The 23198-nt window shown below is 37.7% G+C and overlaps 1 protein-coding gene and 1 pseudogene across 3 annotated transcripts in view; both read left to right on the top strand.

The window, feature by feature from the left end:
- P3H2 (prolyl 3-hydroxylase 2) overlaps positions 1-23198 on the top strand; it is a 152123-nt gene that overhangs the window by 74960 nt on the left and 53965 nt on the right. The gene's annotated exons all lie outside the window — the stretch shown is intronic.
- On the top strand, positions 900-3480 carry LOC109551912 (RAD52 motif-containing protein 1-like; annotated as a pseudogene).

Below are 23198 nucleotides of genomic sequence, written 5' to 3'. Positions count from 1 at the left end.
ATGAGGGAGTCATGTAGTGGGAACATCAATGGGGCCAGCTCAACCAAGCAGCTGGGGGGGGCCGAGAAAGAAAGAGGACCCATGGGCAAGTGCCTTTATTGGGGGTCAAGGTGGAGTACATAAGCAAAAGGCACAAGAAGATTTTCTGGGTGTGTTTGAAGGTCACTAAATCACAGTCGGGGCAGGGAGGAAAGGGTACTTGTGGCAAGGGCCAGCCTTATGCCACCTGTGCAGAAGCTCAGGGCCTCTATTTATTCACTGCAATGGGAATAATCCATTGTCTTATTTTTTTTAAATCATGATTTCATGTAACAAACATTGAATGTCTGCAATATATGTCATCAGAAGAAAAGCAAAAGGCAAAAAAAAAAAAAAAAGAGAATTAGATACAGCATCCACAGTTAAATTGCTTACGATTTGATTTGATCAAAATGCCTTACCGTAGATTCATCAACATTCATACTTCAAACGACTAATGTGCATCAGTCATTTAAAATAACCTTAAAAAGCATGCTGATTAATAACTATATGAAGATAGCAATACTATGCAAATGCATAGGATGCATAGGTACGGGAGATTGAGGTATTGAGACTGAGGGAAAAGGACTGATATTAAAAATCCATTTGCTAAAATCTCAGATCACGGTATCTTATTATTTTCTGAAGATTTTATACAGAGCAGTGATTTTTCCTCAGAGTCCATATTTTTGTTGAGGCTTGGGGATCTATGAAATCCATAATATTGTATGCACGACTGTGTGCACACGAGCATCCTTCTGGGGAGAAATCTAAAGTTTACACTAATTTCTAAAAGTAATAATCCAGTCATATTTAAAAATCACTAATGCATATTTGACTTATAATTTACTTCTCCTTTTAGGGAAGACAGTGTGTTTGGTGGAAAGATCCTAGAATTAAGATGGAAAGGCATAGGCACGTGCAGTGACAATAGGATGGTGGAGTTGGTACCTATTGCGGTTCCCATCACGGGTGACAAAACCTTGCTGGTGTGGGAGCTGAGCTCTGGACCCACGGCCGAGGCCTTGCAATCTTCTCCCAGTTTGGCCTTCTGTATTCGGTCCGAGTCTTCCCAGATGCAGCAGTGGCCGGTCCTGGGTTCTATGCCATCATCAAGTTTTATTCAGCAAGGGATGCCCACAGAGCCCAAAAGGCATGCGACCAGAAGCAGCTTTTTCAGACATCTCCAGTGAAGGTTCGTCTCGGCACCAGATATAAGGCGGTTCAACATAATACGCCTGCCCTAAACGGCTCCAGATACCAAGAATTGGCAAATTACTACTTTGGTTTCAATAGGTGGTCAAAAAGGATCATCAGGCTTCAGGATCTTTCTAACCTTGAAGAAAGGGAAAAGGAAGATATTGTGACACCACTTCACAAGCAAAGCCTGAAGTTCTTTTGTGCTTTAGAAGCGGTATTGCCCTCCCACGAGTGCAGGAGTCCCGAAATTGGCATGGCTGAGGAACCTGTGGATAACTTGGAGGAAGGGTCGTTATCATTCCTTATGAAAAGGAAGCTAACCCAGAAGGTTGCTATTCAGAAGGCTATGAGAGATGCATTCCAGAAACAGCTGATTGTGGTTTTAGAAAGTGGTAAAACAGCTGTGGCATGTAGACCGTGTGAAGAGGTCACAGATGCCAGAACTGAAGAAGAACTGCAGGATTTAATTCAAGTATGTGGAGATAAAAGCTTAAGGGGTACACAGCCAGCGTAGCCATAATTCAAAACAACCAGCAGGATTTGGAAGACTTTGGCATGTCTACTCAGCTCTGTCATCCTTAGGAAAAGGTGAAACTCTGAAACTGCTTTTGAGGCAGGGAATTTCTAGGACTTTTCCAAGTCCCGAGCCTTGTCTCTGGCCCCTTATTTGAAGTTTGGAGAGCAGGATCGAGGGCCATCAGTGTACGTCTACAGTTGTGGATACAGGAGAAGACACAGGCCTTTTAGAACTCCCCTCTAATAGAATTGCAGGGATTTGGGAAGAAAGTAACTATGGCCTTAAGTGTGATTATGCTACAGTGTTTAAAAACTATTCATGCCTTTCAAGTAAGGTATATTACCCAGATCTCAGCATCTCATATATATCTTGTGTTAAATATTTTGCCGAAGAACCTTTCTGTAAACCAGTTATATGGATGCCTCAAATTAGGGATTAAGTTGTCAACGTAATTTCTAAAAGAAAACATTAATGTACTGCATATAGGATTTTTATTAAAAAGGAGCAAAAAGTGTGTTTCATGTCATTGAGAGCTTAATTTGGGGCTAGATTTCTGATTATTTAACTCACCCCAATGTTGCAAAGTTTGTTTTGAAGGGAAGAAAGTAGAGAAAGAAAAGGTGGTTATGTTCTGAAAAATGTAAAAATTTTGAAAGTTTTTCCTGTACAATATAATTATTTTAATTCAATTTAAATCAGTCAAGGAAACTTCAGACGTATCCATGTTTGGGCTTTAAGAAGTCTAGCTTCCTGTGAAACGTGAGAGGAAAGGATTCCATATTGATACTAAAGATTTCGGAAGCCTGATTATAACAACAGATCCATTCCTAAATGAGGCCAATCTTGGAATCAGTTCCATTTAGAAACCATTATGTGCTAGGCACTGGAAATAAGATGAAGCTCCTTCTCTCTTGGAGTTTAGGTGTTAAAGGTGTACCGGACAATTAAAAAAGGACTAAAATTAAATAGATTATGAAAAGGACTGTGAAGAAAGTAAATAGGGTGCTAGTTACAGTATTTCAAGAAAATTACTTAACATGCTGACTTTAATATTCTAAGTGTCTTCTCCATGTGTGCACACAGGGTAGACCTCTGAAAAGTGACACTGTAGTTTTTTCTAGATTAATGGCTCTGCTGAGACAAGGTGGGATGTGGGAAGTTTGCCCATGCTAATGTAAAGGGCCGTTCACTTGGTTTTAGACTCTCTTTCCCAGAATGAATTGCTCACCTGCCCCAAACCCCTTCTACAGAAGTTCTGGAGTCATCACTGATTCAGTGGTAACCCCTAATAACAGAGTGGTGAATTAATAATGAGACGTGAATACTGAGAGTTTGGAGGAAATGGCAACATTTTATTTTATTTTATTGTTTTTTATTTTTTTGGCATCTTTGTTGGAGTATATTTGCTTTACAATGGTGTGTTAGTTTCTGTTTTATAACAAAGTAAATCAGTTATGCATAAAAAAAAGATGGAAAGGCATAAATTATAGTCCTTAATTCTTTCCTTTCTACCTGTGTGACTTCAGAGAAATTACTCAACTACGGTGTCTTTATCTTTAAAATGGGCAGATACTCTGTTTTCACCTGAGAGTCAAATAAAATGGGTTATGTGACTGGCTAAAATAAACAATAAAAAATATACCACATAGAGATTATTACTATTATCTTAGGTTATTTGGGCTTTTGCATCTGCCAATCCATGATACTTTTATTTGTTAGTTAAAAATTTTATTATATTACCAAGTAAATATATCCTTCCTACTTTGCCAATATTGCCAACTTAGTTTTTCAAAGAATGATTACCCAGTTCATAGATTTTCCATGTTTTTGGAAGCCTTTGTTTTTAAATGAATCAATGTAAGTATCTAATACACCATGACAACTGCCTAGTCTATATCATAGTAAGGGCAGGAGCAGGGTGACCACTGTGCTAGTGCACAGCCGGGGATATCCCTGGCCTCTGTCAGATTCTACAAAGGAAACTTGGGAGAACTACTTTTGTTTCCTTTGAATAAAGGTCAATAGTAGGTTGAGTGAATGAGGTTGAGGAAGAAATAGAAAGAATAGAGATGAATGTGTTTTGACATTAGATTATGAGTTGAATTCCCTGCCTTGTCTCCATGCAATCGTAAGTTCTCATATTCTTTCTGAGACTCAATGTTACTATTTTTAAAACGGAGATAAAAAAGAATGATCTCACAAGATTATAGTAAGCCTGATGCAATTATATCTGTAGGTTGCTGCTTGTCAACTATAAAGTGATATACTACTTTAAATGTTGTTAGTCATTAAGGAATAATCATTTCAAGACAGTTCCAAAGTGCAAGATGATTAGATCACTCTCTTGGCGTTTGTTCTGATAGGATTTCACTAGTATTTTATTTATTTAAATATATATATTTGAATATATACATATATATACACACACACATATATATGTAGTCTGTGTATACTCATTATTTGCTATTTGTTTGGGGACACGTGTGATAAGTAGGCTGCATCATTAGTTGACAGCAAACTTCTCAAATGAGAATCAAAGACGACATAAAAACCAGTGAGAAAGAATTTGGAAGAAAAGGGAGAGTCATGTGGTAAAAAAGACAGAAACTGCCACTTCATATTAGAGAAGAACAGAGGTAGGAAGGAGGTGGTAGTGACCGCTAGGACTTTCAGAGGTAAATTTTGTTCTGAAAGTGGAAAAATGGGAAGCCAAATGATGTAGAAGTATAACAGTAGCAGAGACAGTGATTGTAATAGAATAAAATTATTAGTAGGTCGTTTCCAGGGACTCTTCACTGCAGTTTCCCATCTATGACAAACTAAACGTCCTTAACAATTGAGCACATATTCTGCTTATACCTTTTGTTCCCTTCCCCTACTCCAAATCTCAGTGCTAATTAGCAGCACATGTTAGGGGAAGAAAGCCTGGTAAGACATTCCTACATGAGATCTGGGTTTGCTTCAAATCTCCCAAATGCCCTCAAGCTCAACAGATGGTTCTTGCTTTTGTTTAAAGAAGAATAACTTTGAGGTATCAATAGTGCAACACCCCAACCCTGCTGCCTTTTAGTGAAAATTAAGGCAAAGGGCATGTTAACCATATCAACAAAATAGGAGAAGTAAAAGGGAAACCCATAGGTTCCTTGATGGGTGACAGAGAATTGGTAAATAGATCATAGCTGGTGGATCAAAACGGAATGACAAAAAGGATGTCCCCCAAAATGGAATCACAATTTCAAAATAGAGAATAAATTATTTAACTGTTTAAGACTCTGTAATTTTTAGTGAGTTAAAACTTTACCTATGTAATAAGCTTTATGTTCAGATAAAATGTGATAATGTTTATAGGATGTTATATTGATTAACTCACTCAGTTCCTAAATACAGTGGAATGGGTGGGGTGTCAATTCTTCTCATAACCATTTTATATATAATGAACCAGAGAAGTTAAAATGTTCTCCTAAAGTCATGCAACAAATAATGCAGAAGTCGAAGGTCAAATGCTGGTCTTCTGTTGCCAAGTCCTTTGTTTTGACAACTATTCCTAATGGCTAAAGAAGCAAATTAGAAACAAAACAAGAAGGAGAAAGAGAAGAGAAAGAAATATAATTCAGTCAGATGTTTTCAAATATTTAAAATGTATTTATTTTGAATTTTCATACAGTGAAATTCACTCGGTGTACAGTTCTATTACTTTTGACAAATGCATAGAGTCAAGCAATCACTGTCATCAAAATTAAGGTACAGGGCTTCCCTGGTGGCGCAGTGGTTGAGAGTCCGTCTGCCGATGCAGGGGATGCGGGTTCGTGCCCCAGTCCGGGAAGATGCCACATGCCGCGGAGCGGCTGGGCCCGTGAGCCATGGCCACTGAGCCTGCGCGTCTGGAGCCTGTGCTCCGCAACGGGAGACGCCATGGCAGTGAGAGGCCCGCGTACCGCAAAAAAAAAAAAAAAAAAAAAAAAAGATACAGAGCAGTTCCATCACCCCCCAAAATTTCCTCACGCTGCCCTTTATATTCATCCCCTCCCTTGCCCCCAGTCCCTAACAACCATTGATCTCTTTGTTCCTCAAGTTTTGCCAATTCAAGAATGTCTATCAATGAAATCAAACAGTATGGAGCTTTGAGTCTAGCTTCTCTTTGTTTTCAAATTTTTTATATGAGTGCTTGGAATCACCTGGAAAATATGTGAATATTTCCCTATATTTTTGTTTATATCTGAAACTGTGCAATCCTGTAGAAACCGCTGAATTCCCATGTTTATTGTGAAAGATGATGTCCAAATTCTGAGGCAAATCATTGTTCATATTATACCACTAATGGCTGTACCTAATATACATAGAGGGAATACCAACACAGAAAATGCAAGTCTGGCTGTTAGGGTTTTTGAGTGTCACCATCATTACTACATCAGACTTTTGACTGAGATTATGAGGAATAATTATTGATATGTGATTAGGTATATCAGCTACCTCTTTAAATCAGCCCTCTGCACAGCACTGTTACTTAGAAGTCTATGTAAATTCCTTTACATGCTTTTACATCATGCGAGTCTTATGTTGCCACTTGATGGGGAAAAACATTAAATCTTTTTAGAACATTTTGTTCGGTTGAATATTGCGTTAAAAAGTATTTCATAATATGTGCTTGAAATTGTAGCGAGAACTATGTTAGGAAATCAAATATATACCCAAAAGCAGAAAACAGGAGCTTCCCTGGTTGCCAAGGGAACCGTTGTTTGCAAATTTCTGTTTATTGAATGTTTGACTGTAAAAGAACAAAACTGTTGAAAGGGGGAAAACCTCTTTATCTTGAGTGATAGAATATGAATGTTACTCCTTTCTGCTTGGGAAAAGAAACATAAACATGGGATTTCAGGCTAGATGGGCTTCTGCACTCTTTTGTAAACTGCTTAAACCATACGGTTTGTTAATTCTTGTTTGTAATTCTTTGTTTCTTATGTAATTGAGCTATTTTTTCCCCAAGAAAAACTTTGCAGTTTATTTTTATTGATAGCATACAACACATTTTATTATGCTTTCTTTCTTCCCCTTTAGTCACATGGTGACTTAATTCTTTTTAACTTCTTATTTTGAGTAAAATATTAGAATTATAGAAAGCTTGCAAAAATAGGACAGACATCTTGCAAAAATAAGATCTCCTTTACCCAGTTCTCCTTATTTTATCAACTTACATAACCATGGTACATTCAATTGTCAAAACCAGGAAATTAACATGTGATGCCATACTATTAACTACAGACTTATTCCAATTTCATCAATTTTTCCAGTAATGTCATTTTTCTGCTCCAAGATCCAGTCCAAGATCACACGTTGTATTAGTTGGTATGTCCCTTTAGTCTCCTCCACTTTGATAGTTTCTCAGTCAGTATTTGTCTTTCATGATCTTGGCACTTTTAGTGAGTATTGGTCAGCTATCTCTAGTCGAACTTTTAAAATGCTTGTTACAAATCTTAGCTGAAATTTTAAATGTTCGTTACCAACCTGCATTTGTTTCTTTGTGAGTTGTAGGATATTTATTAGAGTTTTAGTGATTTTTGCTTAAAAGTTACAGAAACCCCCTGTATATTAAGATACTAACATTTGTTTAAAAATATTTCTCCCACATGATTATGTTATTAGGTATACATAAGGGTTTATTTTGGTTTTATTTTTTCTAGTTTGTCTATGTTCACATTGACAAGCTTTTCCTACTGATGTCTTCCGTTATAGAAATCAGAAATGTCTACAAATATTTTATTCTAGTTGTTTTATAGTTTATTTTAGGGTATTTAGTATTTTAATTGATTTGCAGTTTACTTGTGTCTTCCATCACTTCTAAGCATAATAAAATTATCCTTATGTAGGTATAAGAAATATTCACATGTATTTTATTTTATTTTTTCAAAATCTGTTTTTTTTTTTTTATAAATCTTTACTGGAGTATAATTGCTTCACAATACTGTGGTACTTTCTATTGTACAACAAAGTGAATCAGCCATATGCATACATATATCCCCATATCCCCTGCCTCATGAGCCTCTCTCCCACCCTCTGTATCCCACCCCTCTAGCTCTTCGAAAAGCACTGAGCTGATCTCCCTGTGCTATGCTGCTGCTTCCCACTAGCTAACTACTTTACATTTGGTAGTGTATATATGTCGCTGCTACTCTCACTTCACCCCAGCTTCCCCCTCCCGACCATGTCCTCAAGTCCATTCTCTATGTCTACGTCTTTATTCCTACCCTGCCACTAGGTTCATCAGTACCTTTTTATTTATTTATTTATTTTTTTAGATTCCATATATATGTGTTAGCATACGGTATTTGTTTTTCTCTTTCTGACTTAACTTCACTCTGTATGACAGATTCTAGGTCCACCCACCTCACTACAAATAACTCAATTTTGTTTCTTTTTATGGCTGAGTAATATTCCATTGTATATACGTGCCACATCTTCTTTATCCATTCATCTGTCGATGGACATTTAGGTTGCTTCCACGTCCTGGCTATTGTAAATAGTGCTGCAGTGAACACTGTGGTACATGTCTTTTTTGAATTATGGTTTTCTCAGGGTATATGCCAGATGATGTGTTCTAGTTCCATAAAAAATGCCATTGGTAGCTTGATAGGGATTGCACTGAATCTGTAGATTACTTTGGGTAGTATAGTCATTTTCACAATATTGATTCTTCCAATCCAAGAACATGGTACATTTCTCTATCTCTTTATGTCATCTTTGATTTCTTTCATCAGTGTTTTATAGTTTTCTGGGTACAAGTCCTTTGCCTCCTTAGGTAGGTTTATTCCTAGGTATTTTATTCTTTCTCTTGCAATGGTAAATGAGATTGTTTCCTTTATTTCTCTTTCTGATTTTTCATTTTTAGTGTATAGGAATGCCAGAGATTTCTGTGCATTAATTTTGTATCCTGCAACCTTACCAAATTCATTGATTAGTTCTAGTGGTTTTCTGGTGGCATTTTTAGGATTTTTTATGTATATTATCATGTCATCTGCAGACAGTAACAGTTTTACTTCTTCCTTTCCAATTTGTATTCCCTTTATTTCTTTTTCTTCTCTGATTGCTGTAGCTAGGACTTCCAAAACTATGTTGAATAAGAGTGGTGAGAGTGAACATCCTTGTCTTGTTCCTGATCTTAGTGGAAATGCTTTCAGTTTTTCACCATTGAGTATGATGTTTGCTGTGGGCTTGTCATATATGGCCTTTGTTATTTTGAGGTAGGTTCCCTCTATGCCCATTTTCTGGAGAGTTTTTATCATAAATAGGTGTTGAATTTTGTCAAAAACTTTTTCTGCATCTGTTGAGATGATCATATGGGTTTTATTTCTTAATTTGTTATTATGGTGTATCACATTGATTGATGCATATATTGAAGAATCCTTGCATTTCTGGGATAAATCCCACCTGATCATGGTGTATGATCCTTTTAATATGTTATTGGATTCTGTTTGCTAGTATTTTGTTGAGGATTTTTGCATGTATGTTCATCAGTGATACTGGTCTATAATTTTCTTTTTTAGTGATATCTTTTTTGGTTTTGGCATCAGGGTGATGGTGGCTTCTTTGTAGAATGAATTTGGGAGTGTTCCTCCCTCTGCAATTTTTTTGGAAGAGTTTGAGAAGGATTAGTGTTAGCTCTTCTCTAAATGTTTGGTTGAATTCATCTGTGAAGCCATCTGGTCCTGGACTTTTGTTTGTTGGAAGATTTTAAATTACAGTTTCAATTTAATTACTTGTGATAGGTCTGTTTATATTTTCTAATTCTTCCTAGTTCAGTCTTGGAAAATTGTACGTTTCCAAGAATTTGTCCATTTCTTCATGGTTGTCCATTTTATTGATATATAGTTATTTGTAGTAGTCTCTTATAATCCTTTGTATTTCTGAGGTGTCACTTGTGATTTCTCCTTTTTCATTTCTAATTTTATTGATTTGCATCCATTTTATTCTAGATTTTTTAAATATATAATTTGAAATGCATTTTAGTGCCTATAACTCTTTACTCCATCTGCAGTTTATTATTTAGTTTGATCTCAGGCTAAGGTCAAAGTGATGTTTTCTAAATAATCAACAGTTTTTCGAATATCATTAACTGAATTCACATACTATTCTCATTGATTGGTATTGCCTCATTCTTACTATATTAAGTTCCTTTATATTCTAAGATCTGTTTATGAGCTATTTAGTTTGTTCCACTGATTTTCTGTCCAATTTTCTCTCACTAATAGAGTATTTTCATTACTTTGGCTTTATTATAGCAAATTTGCCCTCGTTGCTTTTGATTTTCAAAACGTTATCTCTTTGGTCTTTTCAGTTTTTCAAGGGAACATCAGAATCATTTGGTCAAGTTTAAGAGAAACTCACTGTTTTTCTGATTGTTTAGATATTTTCTATCTTTTAGTGAAATTTTAGTGTTCTTCAAATGGCTGTAATACATAACTTACAAAAGTCATTGTTTTAAAGGTTTGCATATTCAATCTGTAGATGTTATCTTTTATCTTTATATATTTATATTGTTTACTAAAGGAATACAGGAAAACTAAACAGTTTTTGTATTATCTATTATATAGCTACTTGATTGAACTCATTAAATCTAACAGTTTAGCAAATTGTTTTTGTTCCTCAAGTAATGATAAATTTTGTCTTTTTTATAATTTTTTGTCATATCTTGATTTATTGATCAAAATTCCAGAACAGGGTTAAATAGCACTGTGGGTAATGATTCTCTAATATTTTGTCATTAAATATGATTCTGAGTCCAAAATTATGTTGAATGCAAGACACAGATCAGATACTTTAACGAAAAAAGAGAAAAAAGAAAGAAAGTCACCAATTTCCTATTGCCTATTGGCATTTCTAAAGGATTATCAGTTGTGAAGGAATGACCACAATTTGACATGTAAACATACAGTTCTCACCAAATGAAATTGTCAAGTTGGGGGCTATTTAAGAATAAATATGGGTAACAGTCTGCAGTTTTTAAAAATCCCTGGATATTTTTGCTCCCCTAAAACTTTCTTGTTAATAATTATCAGCAAGAGATTAAATAAGAGGTTTATCTCTGATACAAGGGCTTCATGGTTAATTGAATCAATAGTCTCAGCTGCTGGGATCACCAGCTTCTGGTACTCAGTTATTGAGAGCTCCATTAAATCAGATAACATATGTGAGATGTCAGCAAGATGCCAAATTCACAATAGATACTCAGTAAATATTAACCACCCTCACCCTGTCCTTAAGAGGTAATAAAATATTTACTTAAGAAACACAGGCCGGCTTTCTAGGAGCTGGCAAGAACCTAATAGAAATCAAAGAGGCCTGTAAGGGACATTGTGAGTTAATGGCAACTTCCTGCTTTCTACCTCCATCTTGGCTCCTGGAAATTTCTCCTTGCTTTCCTCACTCTCCTCTCCCTAGACTCGCTTAGCCCAAGTCCTGACACATTATCATTTTCTTCTCTTATATCCTCAGAGACATCTTTGGGCTTTTAAAGAATGGACTTTGTAAGGAAACTAAGAGAAAACCCAAACAAAACCCCAAATAATAATAACGTCATAATAGAACACAGGGTCTCCATTCTAAGAATCATAGAATTTTAGTTAATTCTAGGAACATTCACTGCATATCACACCCTATGCAGGGCACTACAAAGATTAAGTCAAGACACCTATGGTCAAAAAGACCCTTGGGGGCTTCCCTGGTGGCGCAGTGGTTGAGAGTCCGCCTGCCGATGCAGGGGACACGGGTTTGAGCCCCGGTCTGGGAAGCGGCTGGGCCCGTGAGCCATGGCCGCTGAGCCTGCGCGTCCGGAGCCTGTGCTCCGCAACGGGAGGGGCCACAACAGTGACAGGCCCGCGTACCGAAAAAAAAAAAAAAAAGACCCTTGGTTTGAGCTATGGCTGCTGATCTGGGTGCATCACCATGAGAGCCTCTCAGCATGGAAACATCTAACAAGGAACATCCCCTTCAAGTGTGTCAACTTAAAAGAAGAGGTGGAGGATTTCTGGACTCCAGGGCTTGGCTGGGATAGCTCTTTAAACATGTATCCCTGTTCCTTCCAATCCTGACTTTACATGAAACCCCTAACCCTGACTTTGCGCTCTGTTAAAGTAGGACACAAACGGATTACTACTGGGTATTCTGGGTGAGAGTAGCTTTCCTATTCTTTTGCTAAATATGGTAATTATCCCTTTAAGGAAAGGGCTAACATTTATTATTTGTCTCTTATGGGCATGGTACTGTAAATTTGGGTTTCAAATCGTGGACGATATTGGGATTATCAGTCACTCTTCTGGAAATGTGTGGAAATGGAGGGAACTTGTTGCTAGGAATAGGAGAGCCACTTCAAACGAAAAGCCAAGGAATGGAGTACAGAGGGCTCAGTCAGCAATATAGACAAAGCGAGGAGCAGAAGCCTGGTCTTAGAAATGTATTCTGTGATAACAGGGAGGAGGGTGTATGCTCAGACCCAGAACAGAGGACCTCCTGTGTGCAAAACACATGGACCAGCAACCAGTGGGAAGACGGCTACATGAAATCCTGAGCAGGGAATGATTGGAAATTAGTAGTTTGAGTCCATTACTCATTTAAGGGTCAGTAATATTAACAGCATCTACTTTATTTAGAGAGCTACTTAATTTTATGTTACTGAAAATACAACAGATATTTACAATATAGGTTAAGTAATGACTTCCTTCTTTATAATCTTATGTTTTGTTATATGGACATAATTTCTTACAGTGAATTCTTCTATTTTAGACTTTTCAGGTACCCAGCCATTCTTCCTCTCATTAGTTATTTTACATAGGGGTGGAATTAGCTGGCTGTGATACCCTTTTCTGGTTGTCCTTATGCATAGAACACAGAGGTAAATTTATATCATCCGTACTTCAGAGTACGGTATTATCTATTTGGGGTTTTCTCTCTCCAGAGCTAATTGGCAAGGAATTAGACATCATAGCTTAAAATCACATGCCTCAGAGCCAAACTGCCTGGGTTGGAATGATGTTCTCTCTTATTTCCAACTCTATGAACTTGGGCAAGTTCCTTCTACTTTCAGTGCCTCAGTTTCCCCATATATAAATGAGAATGACAATAGTACCTACTTTATAAGAGCGTTATGTGGATTAAATGAGTTCATGTTTGTAAATCACCTAAAACAGTGCTTGGCTTGTAGAAAGCCAAATGTTTTAAATAAAATTTAGAGATTTTCACCCCTGCCTAAACTTTTAATTTCATAGCTTTATACACCCAGTAAATTTTCACAGAGCTCCTAATAAGGACCATGCATTTCACTGATTGAAGAACCAGGCTGCAACATTAGAACAAGTAGTATCTGTATGATATGTTCAGTTTACAAAGCTCTCCTCATTTCAGTTTAATTGTTATAACAATACTATGAGGAAGGCATTATAAGAATTCTCAAGAATCTCATTTTTAAGTAAATAGGCTAACAGAAAGGAAGTCAATGGATGGATGGATGGATGGATGGATGGATGGATGGATGGGTGGATGGATGGATGGATGGGTGGATGGATGGATGGATGGATGGACGGATGGACGGATGGACGGATGGATGGATGGATGGATGGATGGACAGATGGATGGACGGGCTGGCTGATGCGTAGCCAGGTAGATAGGCATCTGACAGTATGAATATTACAAATTTGTACAATTTCAGCTTTAAGGGTGGACTTTATTTTTAAAAACTGGTTGAGAAAGGGTTTACATAATCTAGGAATAAAATATTTGCAGAGAAGAGGAAGCTACTTTTTCAAAAAAGGAAATTATAAGTGAGAAAAAATGTGTTTGTTTTGGATTTATGCATTATAGCAGTGTTGAAAATCCCAAAAAAATCAAAAAAGGAAGACTTTAAAAACAAAGTGAACCAGGCCAATTGAATTTCACTTTCCAGGCTCAAGAAATGCTAAAAAACAAGCAGAGGCCGAGGCAGGTTATTATTACTTTAATGAGCTACAATGATGCATAAGAAAGGGAAACACTTTTGTACTTTCTGATGTGTTTACTTCTCCATCAGATTAAAACGTTTACATAAAAGGTGTGAAATCTCTGAAACTGCTCAAATGTTTTTTGTGGTTATATCAATTTTTCAATCCAAAGTTTTGATTATTTGGAAACTTTTCATGTTGGGTGTTCTGTAAGCATGGGTTTCCAGAAGTCTGTAGTTAGGCATTATTTAGACTAAACATCTGGAAGACTAGCATAGTGTAAGTCAAAGATGGTTAGTTAGGGCCTTGGGGATGGAGTTTTCCCAAGTGACTTTGGGAAAATCATTTCTGTTTTATGGTTCTCAGTTTCTTCTTTTACAAAATTGTGGGATTTGGACTAAAGTATGCCTAAAAGCTCCTTGCAACTGCAGAACCAGCCAGTTTTCACTCCAGCATTTTAACTAGGATTTTGTAGACATTGCTTTCTTTTGTTTTACATTTTTGACTGAGTTCACTCCTCCTTGGAAAAATGACTCCTCAGGAAGCCTTTCTGAAAGGCCAGTTAGTCTTCAGGCACTTCAGCGGGCTTAAAATAATCAACGTGTGTCTGTGGCAGCTGCCCAGCCAGACCACGCACAGGAAAAATCACCCCACCCCTGGATGGGCTTCACACTAGAGACCCACACTTAACTGTGACCCTATTTAACTTTGCTGTGTAGCTGGGACTGATCAGACATAGGAGGCTTTCATGAAAGGGGAAAGCTTTGACTTTTAAGATGAGACCTGGAGGTCAGGTCTGTTCAACCATAAAAAAGATGCTTATGAGGGTAAGTCCTTGAAGAACTCATCATGGCTTCTTTGAAGTTACTGCTGATACTATATTTGGGGATCCAGTAAGCTGCTTAAATAAAAAAAGAACGGATAAGATGGTTGGATTAAGATGGAAAAGAAGAGGCAAACTTGGCTCTTAGGAAAGTTTTCCCAGTGTTCCCCAAAAGGAATATTTTGGGGATTGATTTTACTTTTAATTGATTTTACTTTCTCCCAAATCTCTTTGACTTTTACATTATCCAGATGACCCACTTGCATGCTGACTTCATCTGGTGTGGTGGAGACACGTGATACAGGTTTCTTGAATCACTACCTTTGTTTGCACCAGAAACCTGATGTTGAAGGCTTAGCCTTTCTGGAGGTGGTGGTCACCACAGTTAATGGAAGAAACTTTGAACTAATGTCAGAGCTTCCTACTTTATTACAGAAGTAGACCAACTGTGAACCTTTCTAATCAAAGTCCTCAGGCTTGTGCCACCTCTTGCTGCCAGCAATCATGACTACTGGCAGAATTGTGTCCACTGGGCAAGGCATGTTTAATTTCATTCTCATCATTATCGTTAACATTCACTAAATGCCTATCTGTCCTAAATACTCAAGATAACAAGAAAATATGGCAAGTTCTTGTCATCACGATGGAGAGAAGACATACTTAAACAGAAATAATTGCAGCAACCTCAATTGTGGGTTTGCTGGTGTATGTATTTGTGCATGTGAGTTTTAAGTAGTGTCACATAGATTTTTCTATTTGTTCCTTACAGCAACCCCTCGAGGTAGACCATGCAGGAATCATCACTGCTATTTCATCAATGAGTTTATTGAAACTAGGAGAGCAGTGTGGTGACTTGTTTGAGGTTCTCGAAATGGAAGACAGACCCAGCTCATCTGTCTTCTTACAATTACAAAGTGTCAAATTAACAATACGATTGACCATAGAACTTTGAACTGCATGGGTCCACTTATACGCACATTGTTTTTAATAGTTGAATCCCAGGATGCTGAACCACAGGTATGGGGGAACTGCATGGAGGGCTGACTCTAAAGTTATATGGGATTTTTGACTGCGTGGAGGATGGGTCCCCAACCCCTGCGTTGTTCAAGGGTCTACTGAATTAGGAATGACTGTAGGCATCCTGCCATTTATGGATGTAAGGATAGAGGGACATTCTCATGTAAGACTAAATCATTAAATCATTGAACCAATGCCGCTGAGTATTTTGACCATTTCTCAGTTCTGGAAACTAAGCTTAACCTCTCCAGCCATTCTGAATATGAGATTCTCACATTGTACTTCTGGATTAGAAAGAAATACCTTGTATTTTGGCATAAAAATAGGTGTCTATTCTAGGGAAAAACATGGTTAAAGTAATATCAGTGTCATTAACCTCCATTGCCTGAGAGGAGTCTGTGTTCACAGACTCTGGGAGGGCCAGTTCCTCATGGGGATTTTTCTCTTCTGTTTGTCTGACTAAACTTTCCTTAAATGTCAGGTCAAAGAAGTGACTGTATTGAATCTTCCCAGTTACTGAATGAATGGCAATTCTCTTGACTTTTTGAAGGGAGGTCTTGGTCAAGCTAAGTCTAAATTTCCTTGGGTGTTCTAAGTCTCCTGTGTGTATTTTGGATAGGAACAAGTGGTATAGAATCCAGTGGTTTCTTCCTACATTAGTCACAGTGGCATTAAGGTTTCTGCATCTATTTCCATACTAATCTGGCCCATTACCACACAAGGAGCTTACAGACATCTGTATTAGAGGGAAAGACAGAAATATTTAGTCTGTCCTAGAATAGTGAACTGTTTAAAGAGAGGAGTGTAACAGTCCAAGTGATAACATGTGGAAATACAGCCACAACCACTTATAATTCATTTTCTCCTTAGGCCTGTAGTGTGAAGGTAAACTACCAGTGTGAAGTAGTAGAGCTAGAAATACCTGAAATAGTTAACATTTAAGCCTTGTTTTTCTCATCTGTAAAAATGAGATTACCACTCACCTTATAATGATGTTAAGGAGACTGAATGTGATAATATATTTAAAGTGTTTAGCACAGCAGTACAATGCGTGGTAGCTATTACTATTATTATTATTACCATTATCATTTTGCAGAAATGTGCATCTGTGTACAAGTGAGATTGAACTGGTGAGAAAATGTGAATAATTAGTTTAGCAAAACTAACCACAATGGCTAAGAAAGTAATTTAAAGCAGATGTCCTCTTATTAGAAATTATTTTTGCTGAGTAAAATAACACTTCCTTATAAAGTTTCATATAACTCTGAGCAGCTGCATGTAAAAGCTTTCATAATGAAAGGATAAATTCATAAAAGGCTATGGAATTGACCGCTGTGTCTTCACTGACCTGATAACTCATGGGAAAGATAAGCTGAACGCCTTCATTTTCACTGACTTGTTCGAATCAGTTATACTTAGGTTAATATGTATGTGTATATATGGGGGAATACGTGTCTATGGCATTACAGAGTTTTCTGTGGCATTAAATCACTTTCTGCCCGCTTGGGACCCATTTTCGCCATTCCAATGTCCCGAATAATTTGGCTTTAATCACAGAGACAAGATCATTCAAGTGAAAGAGAGAAACCTTTCAGGAGATAGACTGTGGAGAGTTATAATGTTCATCTGTTTGCTTGTGTATCCACAAACAAAGCTTGCCTCCTGTTCCAAGACTAGCAGGGGCTGCGGCATCAACAGCACTCAACAGCTCATACCACATGTATAATGCATCGTGGCTTAGGGGTGTAACTCCATGGCAAACACATAACTGTGTACTGCTGGCAGTAAATGTGCTAAGGAGAAAGCCAGAGGAGAATTCCTTTTTCAATCCATTTCCCATTAACCAAGCTGTCTCTGGGACTTGTTTTGGTTATTGTCAGGGGTCAGATATATTTACCACGCTGTTACTGGCTCCATAGAATCAACAAACCTTTTGCATCCCATGTGTGTGCTATTTAGCCTCTGGAAATAATATCTCCTTTTGAAATATTTTTTGGGATGATTCCCAAACTTTGGTAACTGGAGAACCAACAGTAAAATAGTTTTTTTTTTTTTTTCTTTCTTTCCTGAGAGAGCAGCTGAGGTGGCTTAAACGTATACTTGTAAGTAGAATTTCACTGCACTGCTCAAGCCATGGCTGCCTGATTTATGAAGGAAAAATAAATGACATTGCCGTGTGATATACTGCTTCCTTGAACAAAATTCTTTAGGATACAGAAGACTACTTCTGACTGACAGGACAGCTGGAAAGGCGCTAAAGAACAAATTCAAGGGAACACACAGAGAGAGGATGGGGCAGGTCCCATGATAGAGTGTGCTGCCACCTATCTGGCTTCAGATCTAAGATATCGGTAGCCACTGATAAAAATATTCTTAAAGGAACCAGATTTTTTACTGAAAGAACTCATTGATTTTGTACACACATTTGAAGGGCTACCTTAGACCTATTTGGAATGGCTGTGGCTAGTGGATTGAGTTGGTAGAAATTTTAAGAGAGATTCTAGTCAGCATAAGAAAGGACACTGGAATGGCCAGAGCTGTCCAAAGCTGGAATGGGCTGCTTTGGAAGACTGTGAATTTCCTGTCACTGGAGGTATTCAAGAAGAAGTCACATGACCACTGACAGAACTTTGCAGAGGATTTAAGCACCAGAAGAGAGGGTGGAGGTTTGGCCAAGTGACTCTTATGGTCTTTTCCATTGCAGAGATTCAATGGAAAAAGCAGTGGGAATATAGTAAATTTATGTTAGATTTGTAACTTATGAACTTGTCATTCTTTCCACAAATCATATTCCAGATGGAAAAATAAGATACATTGAATAAAAATTAAGCATTACTGTTCTTCCCATTAAACACACCAGGCAACTAAACTAAGACAGATTAGGATTTACCACACACTGAAATCAGCAGAAGAACAGGAAATCCCACCAGTGAACTCTGTTGTGGATTTCTTTCCCTTAGGATAAATGAGCCAGAGATAGAGTGACTGATGATTGACTAAGAGGATTGAGAGAGAGAACAACAAACTAAAGAGCAAGTGTATTTACTAGAGACCTACCAGCATGCCTGAATTCCAAGGGAAAACACTCATTCAGAAAGCGAATGCAAATTCCCCTCCTTGCTCCCTCCCACCACACACATACACACAAACTTCTCTATCCAGATTTTTCTAACTGCTTACTTCCAGTGGACCATTCATCTCCGGTCCTATCCTTCGGGCAGAATTTAAGGCCAGGCAAGAATATAGCCATTATGATTTGTCCGAAGTGGTTCTCCAAAGGTACTGGCTCATTCCGGGAATACCCAGAAGGCTAAAGTAGTGAGGACCTCAATCTACCCTCTGTATGATGGGCCCAGTGAGTGCAATGATGCTGAACTAAACCTGATCCTAAAGGTGCCAGTTTAGGAAAGATCAGAAATGTGGGACCCATTCTCAAGTAGATCTTTCATCTTGAGGAGTAGGTCTAGGCTGGTCAAAAGGGGATGAGTAAGACAGACGAGGAGAATTCATCGCGAGCTCCGAACTAGATAAGTGCTATTTCTACTGTGGAATACAGTCTCTTATGGGATGGGAATGAATTATTCTTCAGTGAGTGAAGGGAGGGTGAGCCGGAGGGTCTCTGGGTAAGGCTTGTTATATACTGAAACATTCTTCAAAGTCTTTCACAATTAAGTTTCTAAAAGGGATTAAGTTGATTATACTATTTTTGCCTTTCATTCTTAAAATTTATATAATCTAAATATGTAAACACAGCAAGCTAGAAGTCATCTTAAAAATCACCTGGCCCAACCCCTTCATTTTACAGAAGTGACAGAGTCAGAAATATTGATTGGCTTACTTAAGTTTACTCAGCAAGTTGCCAGAACTAGAATCCATGTCTCCTGTGTCCTGGTCCCATACTTTCTTCATGACCTGAGTGTCTCCTTCCTCACAAGTCTAGTAAAGAATTTTCTGCAGTTCTGAAGATATCAGCTTGAGAGCATGTTGCTGGCTATGGGGAAGAGTGATATAGATCAGAATGATAGATAAAGAAGGCTCTCATGCTAAGACCAAGGCATTGGAGAAGCCACAAGACCCCCATGAATGGCATAGAAAACAGTGAGCCCCTCATTTTGACTTAAGCCACAGGGGATGTTGTGGGCTTAGGGCTGTTGTCTACATTCATTCATTCGAGGACATTCACACTCTCCCCATCATCAACCTCACCTGCAGCCAATTAGAACTTCTTTGTCAATACATAGCATGCTTTTCTCAGTTATAGTTACTTCTCCCAGAATACATTTTTCTCTCCATTTTCAGCTGTCAAACCCTATCCATCTGTCAAGGTTGATCTAAAGTATCCTTTCCTTTAGGTAGTTTTACCTCTCTTTCCCCAGTGATATGCTTTCTCACATAACCGTACCTCTTGGTCCCCTGTCTACTTTTCTCTCAGAAAGAATAAATTATTTGGATACAACTGGAGAATGGAATTTCAATGAAAAGAAAATTCCAAAAATTCTCCAATTTCATGTAGACCTGAAATAAGTATTTCTTCATTCACCCATTCATTCTTTTAGTTTAACAAACCTTTGCCAAGCGCTCACTCCTCATAGCCAAATCATGCTTTTCCTCAAAGACCAGCACGTATTATATTCTTCACATTATCTCTTTCTAATTCCTCACCTGTAAGTAATAAGTGCTCCTCATAAATCAGCTATCTATTGTCTATATTTTATCTATATTTTGCCACCGAAAGTTTTTTTCTCCCTAAATTCCCAAAGAAGATTTTTTCTCCCTAAATTCCCAAAGAAGTATTTTTCTTGAGGACAAATACAAAGAAAAAGATAAATAATTTCTCCTATTTTTTAAAACTGGGATCAAATCAGATTTACTGATATCTTACCCACACCAAATTCTTGGTCTCAGTGCAATATTTCATATGCGAAAATGATGAAGTGATGATTTAATTGACTCAATTTTCTTTTCTCATAGAGGATTTTTGAAGCCATCAGCATTTGGCAGCCAGGACCATTCCATTTACCCTCCAGTTCTGGAAAATATATTTGAAAACCTAGCAGCATGCAAAGCCAGGGTTGTTAAAATCATCATTTCCCTAAAGGATGTCAGAAGTCCTAAGGGAAAATATTTACAAGGAAAATCTGTCTTCTCTTTGGAATTTACAGGTTTTATTTGTATATTTTTCTCTTCTTACATGTTTCACCCTTGCCCCATCCCATGTGGCAAGAAGACAGACCTGCTTGTCTTTCCACCAAGGAATCTGTCATCAGGTAGCTGGCTGAAGTCTATGCCTATTTAAGTAAATGTCTTTCAGTTAGTCAGTTTGCTAACAGATTCTTATCATTATCATTAGTTTATTTTTATCTTCAAAAATTGCTCAAGAATGACTTAGTAGTTCCAGTTTAACCAAACTCCTTTCAGAAAACAGCTATCGGGAGAGTGCTATAGTTTTTAATCATCTTCCATAATTTGAAAAACTTGGGGATAGAATAAATGCCACCAGTTTTGAGTTAAGTGTTCTGCATACCCACATCACTCTCTTTTGTACTTAATTCACCACCCGATTATTGTTTATCTACTTTTTGTAGCTCTCACAATGCTGTCATCTCTTACTATGTTGATATTGATACATTGTGATGGACACACTCATGTCCTGTGTGCCTATCACGTATAATTGGTGGCTAGCCTACACTGACACATTAAGCAAAACTCTCCAGTGTTTGATGAGTGGACAACTACATGAACAGCCTTTCATCCAGTTACTGAAAACCCAAGATGTGCCAAGGAGGGTTAATCACCAGCAATGTAATAGCCAATCAGAGCCACATAGAGACAGAGCTCTTTGTGAGTTGAGTATACCTTCAAATTAAGAGAGAATATTGTTCTATTTTTTCTACAAATGCATCCTTTTTTTTTTTTTTTTTGGCTGTACGCGGGCCTCTCACCGTTGTGGCCTCTCCCGTTGCGGAGCACAGGCTCCGGACGTGCAGACTCAGAGAGGTCTTAGCCTAAACTTTCTTTTCGGTAACGTTAGTCATTCTCTGACACCTCAAGGGAGACTTCTGGACAATACCACAGAGGTTAAGATGCCTTCCCAGTTGTTCAGTCTTACCCTGTCCTAATGTTTAAAACTAAAAATAACAGTAACATACCAATAAACCACACATTAATTTCACTTGATCCGTGGCAGATATGACTTGCTTACGTTCCATCACTGAGATAGTACTCTCTCCTTACCCAGCAGCCATCCAAGTCTTTTGTGTTCTCTTGTTAGGACTTAGACAATACAACAATACACAGACAGCCTGAGGGACTTTGTGCAATTAAGCACACACATATTTTTTGGTAAATACTTTGAGTTCCCTGGTTTTTTTTCTTCTCAAAAACTCAAGGACTTTTTGTTTTAAATAGTCTCTAATATGAAGTAGCTCGTTTAAAAGTTTTGCTCCTTCACTCTAGTGTGTTTGTCACCCTGAGAGATGGTTTTTCTTTAGATAAGAAATCTTCCTGAAAGCTTAACTGTTAGAATCTGTCGTTCCACTGAGTTCATACGGGTAACCTCATTTGACGGTGGCAAGGCACCATCAGTGTTTAACGTTCAGTTGTAAACATCAGATTAAAACTTAGAGCGTTTAGCAAAAACGGGAGTCTATTATTCAGGCTCAGGACAGTGAGTAATTGAAGGAAAGGATACAAGCAGCTGGCAAAAGAGAGTGCTTTAAAAAGACATATGTTTCCTTTCCAGCTTACTCCACAGAGAAAATGTTACTCTTTAAATATATCATTTGTCATCTAATCCTTACCAAATAGCATTTTGAAAGCTACAAATATTTACTTATAACCATGACTACACTTTAGACTAACATTCTGTAAATGCAAAGATAAGTTAATTTTCTTCATTTAGCATGAACACCTAATGTGTGAATTACTATGTGTTCTTTTTTTTTTTTTTTTTTTTTGCGGTACGCAGGCCTCTCACTGTTGTGGCCTCTCCCGTTGCGAAGCACAGGCTCCGGACGCGCAGGCTCAGCGGCCATGGCTCACGGGCCCAGCCGCTCCGCGGCATATGGGATCTTCCCGGACCGGGGACGAACCCGCGTCCCCTGCATTAGCAGGCGGACTCTCAACCACTGCGCCACCAGGGAAGCCCTATGTGTTCTTTAAAGCTAAAAAATTCTAAATTTTCTCCCTTGCCATGCAGGAAAGAACTTAATTAGTAGAAATTTCCTTTACTACGGAGGTTTATCTTTTGAGTAAATTGCACCTTTTCTGTATCCAAAAGAACTTTGAGTTACCTTGTGAAAGCAATTATTTGTATAATTAGATTTTTGAAATGGGAGCAAAAACAAAAATAACTCAAAGAAAAAAATGGAAATATACTAGCTTCACTTTGATATACTATAAACCAGCATGATACAGTTACAGTAAATGAAAATACAGTTTAGTTCTGCGTTTCCTTGTAGTCAAGACAAAAAGGACAACACAGTCTATCATGTAGTCCTCAATGTCTGGTGAAATTAATTTGATACATTAATCAGGAAAATCAACCAATTATTTACTATAACTGAATTATGAAAAGGGCTCAATATATGGGGCTTTTTGCAAATTATATTAACAAAATAAAGGACGGTAACATCGCCAGAAATTATGGCATAAGAAGGAA

The sequence above is a fragment of the Tursiops truncatus genome, chromosome 4 (genome assembly GCF_011762595.2).
Source record: "Tursiops truncatus isolate mTurTru1 chromosome 4, mTurTru1.mat.Y, whole genome shotgun sequence".
Taxonomy (NCBI): Eukaryota; Metazoa; Chordata; class Mammalia; order Artiodactyla; family Delphinidae; genus Tursiops; species Tursiops truncatus.
The sequence above is the reverse complement of the archived record's forward strand: the minus strand, read 5'-3'. Positions and strand labels throughout refer to the sequence as shown.